Raw genomic sequence first — 10,057 nt, 5'->3', positions numbered from 1 at the left:
AACTGCGTATATACATGTGCATGTGTGCGTATGTGTATTTATGTACCCGTAATTACGATAACTGTGCAGCCGCCAGATTAATCACTATAATAACGATATTCGTTGCGATAAATGTGAACTTTTATCTGCGATAATATTTATTATACGTTATAAGGTACCAACAGAAACTAGAAATAATCAACACGAATATTATTTAATTTTTAAATACCAATTTATTTCTAAATTATAACCAAAAAAGTTTATTTTCTAATATTTATTTTACGAAATTTGAGTCTTATAACCGATTTTTTTTTTTAATGTATTTGGATACGTTCGGTCCGTTCCAGACGATTTTGAGTCTAATAAGCGACTGAACCTTATATCCGTGAGTCTTATAAGTGGCGTCTACTGTAATTGCAATTTATTTTATAGAAAATATTAAATATGTATAATATAGGTACGTAAATTGTTACCAAAGGTTGACAAAATATGCATTTAAGTTTTCATTTATAAACTCACCTAATTGTAAGTCGCAAAACCTAGTTTCGCCTGCTATAATATATTGAGAGCATAAAGAGTAATATTATTATACTCTTCCAACATGAAATATTATAAATGATAGAAGAAACATGAAATTTTCATTGGTCAAATAAACTATTAGCATTTTCTTTACACAATAAAATTTTCAAAATATTTTGACTTATTTTGAGCTGTTTATGAACAATTAAGAATCTCAATTTTTTTTTTCTATAAATATTATAAATAAAATTGAATTTGTTGGACCAAACAGCATGAAAATTTAATAAAATGCTTCTGATGTATTTGTAATATAGTCTATAGCAGTTGAAAAATATTTAAAATATATTGTCACAATTTTTTTTTTTTAAGAATTAAAAGTTCGAAATTTGACAAAATGTATCACATTTAAAATTTAAAATTGATTTTGTAATTAAAATGTATGTTATATATAAATTATAAAATTCACAATTGTATCATCAAATATATTTAATAATATCATAGGCTGACTGATCATTTTAGTTCAGAATCGTTTTTCTTATACAATTATAATATTATATTATCATTGAATTCAAATTCAACACCATTCATTACACTGACACCCACTTGCCCACCTTTTTTTTATGTTGATGGATAAATGAGTAATTATTTAACTATTGTGTCTGGTACCTTGTACATATTTTTCTGAAACTGTTTTTTTGGACTAATTTTCCAGTTCTATGCTCTATTTTGTAAAAGGAAATTTATTTAAAAACTCACTAAGTTTATAAATTGAAGCTAAATGTATGTTTTTTTATAATTTTATTTCGAACTTAATTGATGTGTTCAAAATGTTTATTATTTAATTTTTTTTTTCTTTTATAATGATACCCATGGCAACTTAGGCCATTGGGTGGTCATTTTAACTGTAGGGGAGTGTAGTGTACGTTTGGTAAACATGTGTGTTTTTTTTTTTGGTTTCACATAATTTCAATTGGGCACCCGTAGGTTTCTGCCATGAATGCTCAGGGAATGGCCACCTCATTCTCCATACAGATGTCTCAACGCCTTAGTCCACTTGGCCACCCCATCCCCCAGTATTTTATTTTTACAACTTTGAAAAATTAGACAACTATCAGTTTACAGAGGTAGTCTACTTAACTGTCAACTTAACTGAATTACAAATTGCATAAACTTGTTTAACATTGACTTTTTGACTTGTGAGTAATGACTCTCATAAGTTTAGACATTTCCTCGATAATATACATTTTTGTTATTAATACTTGATTATTGAGATATCTTATTTTAAAAAAAGGATTACGAGGGGATTCTGTATCAGTATGAAATAAGTTTAGGCATTATATCGCCATTGAGTTGGTAAGTCAATGTACTGGATGCGTTAAATTTATATAACATGAATGGATCATTATTTAGATATAAAAACTTGTTACTACCTCTAAGCTAACTATGGAATTTTGTATTCAATTCTAACCTTTAATATTAAAAATACATATTTTTATTTATATTTTAACCATAAAACAATTTGTAAATATCTAATTTGATTATACTCTTGATGAAGTTGAATTTCTTCAAAATTGGACCTTTAAATGCTTAAAAAGGAAGTAAGAATGTAATATATTTCTGACATTATGTTTTACTTACAAACAAAAATGTTGGTCAAATTTTCCAAAAAAAGGGCACCCACCTGATTTTAAACAGTATCTAAAGAACAAAAATATTATGTAAGTTGTAGTGAATATTTTATAATAATATTTTAAGAAAATGTTAATATGAATATTTAATGAATATTATAGTATTATACGTATCTACGTTTGACAAAAACTAGTAGCTAGAGTATAATCTCAAAGTTGGATATTGAAGCAATTATAATGGTGCTAATGTTCTAACTAATTTTCTAATTTCACTTTAAGACTTAAGTTCATTGGTCGAAACCCAAAATAAATTGTCGTTTAAATTAATTATAATGATATGTTGAATAATATGGGGTACCTATAGCAATATGTATATAATATACATATGCAGAGAAATAAGCACTTATCGACTCCTTTAAATAATAACCTTCTTTTTTTTTTTTTTGAGCCAGAGGAGGAACCACGTTAGCATTACTTCTCCTCCGACTCCCATCGTTTATTGATTAACAATTACATCAAAGTTAAGTTAGCGGTGGGACAATCCCCCACTCGCTAATATTCACAAGCATTATACAAGTTATGGGATTACAGTTATGGTCACTGCCGAGCCTCAGCAGCTTGGCGGACTCGCTCCGCTTCTTCCTTCAGTGAGAGAATACGTTCGACCATCCCATAGAACAGCCGGAATGACTCCTCCGCATTCCTCAATATAGCTAACCTTTCGTCCGGGTCAGTTAGAAGCTGGTCGAATGGCGGCCCGCAGATGATGTCCTGGATGTCGGCTGTGCACGGTCTGTGCACCAACTGGGTAGACAGGGGGTCGCGGAGGGCGTTCCAGTAGTCGCACTCGATCAGAGTGTGCTCCGCCGTGTCCTCGCTGCCCCTGCACTGCAGACACATTGGGCTGGCGGCCCTGTCTCTCTTGTAGAGGTAGACTGGAAGCAGCCGTGTCCCGTTAGCGCCTGTGACATGTGATACGTCAAGGGTACTAGCGGGACCGTTCTTCCCAACCAACGTCTGATAAATGGGATGCAGGAGCGGGTCCAGGACGCTTTCCTAGTGGCTTCCCATCTCTGTTGCCACGCCTCGATTGTCTGGGATCTTCTTTTTTCACGATCTGTTTGGACGGCCGTGGCTCGCCAGGCGTGATGTCGGCAAGGATTCGGGACCAGGAAGGCCTCGTCGGAGACGGTGCGGTATGCACGGATGGTTCTCAGCGCCGGCGCTCTCTGTGGACGGATCAGGTTCGTTTTGGTCCTGGCTACCGCGGCAACCCTGTTGATCCAGACGGGTGCTACGTACAGCAACTGACTGTCTACCACGAAGTTGAGCAGCTTTCTTTTCCACTCGCAGGGGCCACCTATGTTGGGCATGAGCCTGGCCAACGCAGCCGCCGTGCACGTTGCTTTTTTGGCCACGACGTCCACGTGAGCCGCGACGGTGAGCCTCTAGTCCAGTATCACTCCAGGGTATCTGATGCTGTTGAACAGTACTATTGGGTGTCCTCCGATTGAAAGCCTCGGAGGGATGTACGCGCGTCTCCTGGACAGGATGACGGCTTCCGTCTTTTGGTGTGCCAACTCCAGGCCGTGGTTCGCCATCCAATCGTCAATTTTCTGCAGGGTGGGGTTGAGAAGATCCTCCAGTAACTGACCCGTAAGTGCCGTTCCTACGACGGCAAGATCGTCGGCGAACCCTATGAGCTGTACCCCAGGTGGCACGTCCATCTTCAGTAGGGCGTCGTATGCGACATTCCACAGAGCCAGCCCGAGGACGGATCCCTGTGGAACCCCACTCGTGACCGACCTGGAAGTCCTGTCCACTCCGGTAAGTAATGCCCTGTCAGAGAGCCATGACCTGAACATCTCCACCAGGTATTCTGGCGTTTGAATGCCCCTAAGAGCGGCGTCGATAACTGGCCACCTCAGGGAGTTAAAGGCGTTTTTGACATCGAGGGTCACCAGGATGCACAAGTTATTTTGGCCGGGGGTGGTAGCTGCCTGTGCAGCGAGACTGAGAATGTTGGAAACCACTGACTCAATGCTGATGCCCTTGCGGAATCCGAACTGGTTGGGCACTCTCCTGCTGGCCCCGTGCTCGTCGAAGTGCTTCTCCAGGCGCTGGAGTAGAAGCCGTTTGAGGACTTGGTCTTGGCTTCGCGTATTGCCATCCTGAGAACTCTCTTGGCTGCGGAGTAGCGAAATCTGGCCTCCTGTGTGCCTGGGTGGCTGACCCGCCTGAGACACGCCTGGTAACGTCTACGAAGGGCCAGTGACGACCTGCGTAGCTCAGCGATTGCCTCATTCCACCAGTACACTGGACGTCTGCCTGCGGGGCCGGGCTCTTTCTCGGCATGCAAGCGTCACAGGCGCCAAGTAGGAAGTTTTTCAGCTGATCGGCCGAGGCGAGAGACAACTCCACACTTGGTGGCCCTGCTGGAGGATTCAGGCGTGCAGTTGCCAGGTGGAGATTCAGGGCGTCTCCGTCAAGCTTCTTCACAGTCCAGCTGCGGAGGGCGCCGGCATGAGTCTCCGGTGGTGCCGGGGCCTGGGCAGGATTTACTATGTTGAAAAGGACGTAGCTGTGGTCGATCAGCGATTCGGCCTCGGACACAATCCAATCCGTGAAGCCCACACCCCTGTAGAAAGTTATATCTATGATGGAAGTTGCTGCTCCACGTCTAAACGTGGGGGTGGTACCCGAGTTTGCGAGGATGAGCTCTAGGCTGGAGGCGAGGTCGGAAAGCGCCGCGCCTCTAGGGTTGCTGACTCTGGATCCCCATTCGACATGCCACGAGTTGAAGTCCCCAGCAAGTATGATGGAGGCGTTGCCCCTGGCTCTGATTGCGTCGTCGAGATCACTCAGAGAGGTGATGTACTCTTGGATCGTAAGACCGGGGTGGAGGTAGCAGCTGAAGACGGTATAGGTCCGGAAGGACATCCAGGTGAAGCCGTTTCCGGAGCCCCGATTGTCATGACTCATGGCTGAGCTGTGTATGGCGTGAGGTGCCTAGGGCTGCTTTGCGGTCATAACTGAAGCACCACCTGTCTTCATGGCCGTGATGGGTCACAGGCTCGGAGATGATGAGGATATCAGCTCCCTCTTCGTCCGCCGTCTGGACCATGAGTTGTTCCGCTGACCAGTTTGCGTTGAGGTTGATTTGAAGAAGTCTATACATTGTGGCCGGATTTCACGCCTGCTGACTGCTTTCTGGCAGCAAACGAGCCCGAACCTGGCTTGTGGGGGATTCTCAGGAGTCCAGCGGACACGCATGCCACGCATCGGTCGTTCGCTTCCCCGCAATCCTTCATGGCGTGCCCGACTACACTGCACTTCCAGCAGGCTCCGGTTATGTCGGCTTCCTTGCAGCTCCTGGCATTGTGGCCGAACGCGTGGCATCGGAAGCACCACCAGAGGGTCCTTGCGCGTACGCGGCACATGGTCCACCCGATCGGGACCCTGGTGCTGAGGACGGCCAGGTGCTTAGGCATCTTGGCCGTTGCGATCTGGTGACCCGAACGGGTGCCCCATATTCTGACGTCACATATGGCCTCCCTGTCAATTTTTAACGCCGGGTCGACTTGCCCGGTGATGGCATCGCGGAGGACCTCCAGCACCTCCTGATATATGGCGGCGGCATCGATATCGAAAACTTACACCCCGACCTGAAGTTCCAGTTGCTGTACCTGCCATAGGAGTCGCCCAGCCTGGATGACATGGCCAAGACTATGTTTATCGCGGCAGAGGAGGAGCTTGCTCCCTATGGAAGTTCAAGGAGTAGACTGCCGTCCCGCGTTTGCCTCATTGTGACGTTGGCCCCGATGTCTTTTAAATAATAATCTGTCAAAATATAAAATACAAAAGAAATATGTTAATTTGTTGTTGAAATATAGAAACACAATTAGCTTAATACTTTTTAATTTCCATTGTATTGATAAGTTATTAGTGACTACTAAAAGTATAGGTACGTCGTACGTCAACAGCAACATAATTAAGATATAACCACATGTCATTCGAATGAATGTTGAGATTCAATCAATTTGTTTTGCAAGATGAATAATTAATTTAATCAACTTAATATATGACATTTTATTTTTACAGTTGCCTTAATTGAATTAAAAAAATATATGCAAGACAGTACGTATTATTGTGTGGTGTTTTTCATATTTTTTTATTTATTTTTAACATTATCCTAGATTGTGGGCTAAAAACTGTTAATTATATTTATATTAATTATACAAAGGATAACCAAATATTGGCGTTGGAAAAAGATAAAACATTGAAATGAGTGGTGGTGGGGAAATTTACGTGAGTGTGATTTTTCCCGAATGTATAGTACTTTGGTCAGCTACACTTTATGTACCTAGCTATATTATTTTTAGCCTGTATTGGTTATTCTTTGCGATTCCGATAACTGTTCCAGTGTGGTTTAATATTAAACACTTATATCAGTGTGAAAAATTGTATAATGTAATCTTACTTTACCTATTTAAAATATTTGTTTTAACTGAATGTTCCTGAAATATTTTTTAATTCTTCATAATCGTTGGTACCTTTGATAGGAAATGATAAAATAATTTTATTTTTTAAGTTGTGAAATTATTATGATGGTCATACCTATATTACAAACTAGTAAAAAATATAATACTGTATATATAATCACTGTGGATATTATGATAAAATTTAGATTGTTTTTTTATTTCTATAAAAAACTACTAATTTTAAAAATTTGTGTCTTCCTGGATATTCCGTAAATTTATTGAAAACTTCTCAAAGAAACCATTAGTTTTGCCTCTTTCATCATAACAATATATTACAAATATTTTATAATTATACTTATAAATTAATACCGGGTATTTTATTTCTAGCTGTTCGATACCATATTTAATTTAATAATAAAAGCAATAAATTGTGAACGTAATATTATTAAGATAATAAGTCAAATATCGGTCGGTGTCGCCGCACCGGGTCGTGTTATCTTCAGTTTACGGTCTGTCTTCGTTGTAAGCTCACTGTCGAGTAAATAAGCGGTCCAGTTATTAAAGTTGTAAAATTATTTTAATTAAATTAATTAAATAAAAAACAATAAAAATTAAATAAGCATTTTAGTGTACGAATTATTAAAAAATAAAATCAACATTTTTTTTAATACTAATATTCCCACAAGGTGCCGATTCACTAGCAAATACAGGTAAGTTATTTTACACACAGTTATTTTAAAGATATTACGAATGTTTATAATATTCATAACTAGTGTATTTATTTTATTCCAGATGAATCATGTACGTAATCACTTTTACATTGTGAAAAATAGTTGTCATTAAGTGATTTTTCCTAAAAGTTTTCTAGTACCTTAGGAATGTATGGAATTCCTATCAATATTTTTTGTATTTATTAATTGTAAATCAAAATATAACTTTCCAATTAATTGCACTCAAAATAAAATTGAACAATATTTAAATTTCGGTAGACCTGCCTATATATATATATATATATTAATTATATTAATGCAGTTACTTCTGAATAACCATATATTAAATTTAAAAAACACAGAAATATTCATTTAAAAGTCCGACTCTCATCGGTAGAACGCTCAGAAATTCTTTCTAATGATATATTTTCTAGAAAGACACTGATTAGGTCATCCATATAGCTCTTAGATTATGAATCATATAATATAGTATAATATATTTATTAAATATTAAGTTTTTTTTTTAGCGAAAACAGGTACTTACTTGAATATTGTATTTATGAATTGTTTTAATTCGTTTAATTTTGTAATTCAATTTGTGGTTTATGTCTCATAACACATTAACACATTTAATGATTATCATCATAAAATATTTACTTACTCGATGAGTACCATTTATAGCTATCATATATGATTTATGAATCAGTTTAGTTCACAGGCCATCGACTATGACTGGCTATGATTATTACTATCATTTGTCCCGGCTTTAGATAGACCTAAACATCTTCTATAAATGGTTGATTTTGTATAACATATAGTGTTCAAATTTTTTAAAAATTAATCAACGTTCATGTTAAAATATATTATATTATAATCAATAGATCCATAATATCACATTGATTTGAAATTATTACAATTTTTATTATTTTTTAGTTGACATTGAGAAGAATATGTATATAATATTTAATTTTATTTACACCATAAAATAAAAATACAATTAAAAATTAATCGAAGTAGTAAAGTACCTTACTTATTATTTTGATTTATATAAAGAATACAATATACAATATACAATCTACAATGTTTATATTCTACAATTTCAAATTGTCAATATTTGAAAAAAAGAAACGTGTTTAGTTAAATGTTGAAATATAGAAACACATTTAGTATTCATTTTTTTTTTTAATTTCAATTTTATTGATACGTGATTAGTAATAACTAAAGTACCTACTATAAGTTCCAAAACAACAACATAATTATTAAGATAAAAGTACTGTACAATGTACATGTCATTCAAATGAAAGTTAAGATTCAATCAATTTTTAGCTAATGAATTATTTACTTAATTTATTGAATATTTAACATTTTATTTTTACAGATGATTCTAGTCCAATTAAAAAATATTTGACGAGAATACCGCGTATGTATACATATTAAATACCTACTGTGTATTAATGTATTTTGCATTTCATAATTTTATTTATTTTTAAACATTAGCCTTGTTGTGGTCTAAAAATTACTCTGTATAAACGCATAAAATCCAAGTTCCGTACATGTCTGCGGAAGGGTATTCTAATGAATAAATTATACATATATAGTACTAATATATTTTGCAGAACCAACTAAGCTTTAATAAAACTAAAAATTAATCAAAGTACCTACGTCATCAACGTTTATATTCTACAATTTCAAATTATAAGTGGGTAAAGTGGATAAAGAAGAAATCTTTTGAACCAAGAACTGGATACGAAAGCTTACACATCACAACTGATGACAATGGCATGAAAGTAATAAACTTCGTGGCGTCAACAAATCTTGTAATATGAGCAGTAACAACCACCAAACTAATTGTGGAATTTAGAATTCGATTCTCTCAAACCACTTAATATTAAAAATACATATTTTTTATTTATATTTTAACCATAAAACAATTTGTAAATATTTGTAATTATACTCTTAATGAATTTGAATTTCTTCACAAATTGCTTGTGGGCTAAAATTTACTCTTTATAAACGCATACAAACCAAGTACTATATGTGTCTGTGGAAGGGCGTTCTAAGAACACACTCAACATACCTAATACCAATATATTTGGTAGAACCAACTATGGCAAAATACATTAAATTTAAATTAATTCTAATGATGTGTTGAATTTTGGGTATCTAACTATATATTATGGATATATTATGCAGAGAAATTAGGACTAATAATCAACTCCATTAAATAGTCACCTGTCAACATAAAAAAGAACAGAAATGTGTTTAATTTGTTGTTAAAATATAGAAACATAATGAGTTTTAACTTTTTTTATTTAAATTTTATTGATATGTGATTAGTGATTATTAAAAAAGTTGGGATTCAATCAATTTTTTATAAGATGAATTATTATTTATTTCATTTATTGAATATTTGACATTTTATTTTTACAGATGTTTTAAAGTCATTGAAAACATTTTTTTTTGGTATATCGCGTATGTATATATATTTGGTATTGTGCATTAATGTGTTTTGCATTTCATATTTTTAATTTATTTTTAATTTATTTTTAAACATTAGCTTGGTTTGTAGCAGGGATCGAAACCGTTTCAAATTTTAACGGTTACGGTTTTAGTTCTTGAGAACGGTTTTCTAAATTATCTGGTTTTGGTTTAGGTTTTAAGACCGGTTTTTTTATTTTGTGGTTTTGGTTTCGGTTTTAAAAAAGGTTTTTCAAATATTTTATCGGTTAAAGAACGGTTT

Source organism: Acyrthosiphon pisum, chromosome A1, assembly GCF_005508785.2.
Source record: "Acyrthosiphon pisum isolate AL4f chromosome A1, pea_aphid_22Mar2018_4r6ur, whole genome shotgun sequence".
NCBI lineage: Eukaryota > Metazoa > Arthropoda > Insecta > Hemiptera > Aphididae > Acyrthosiphon > Acyrthosiphon pisum.
This window is presented reverse-complemented; position numbering follows the sequence as displayed.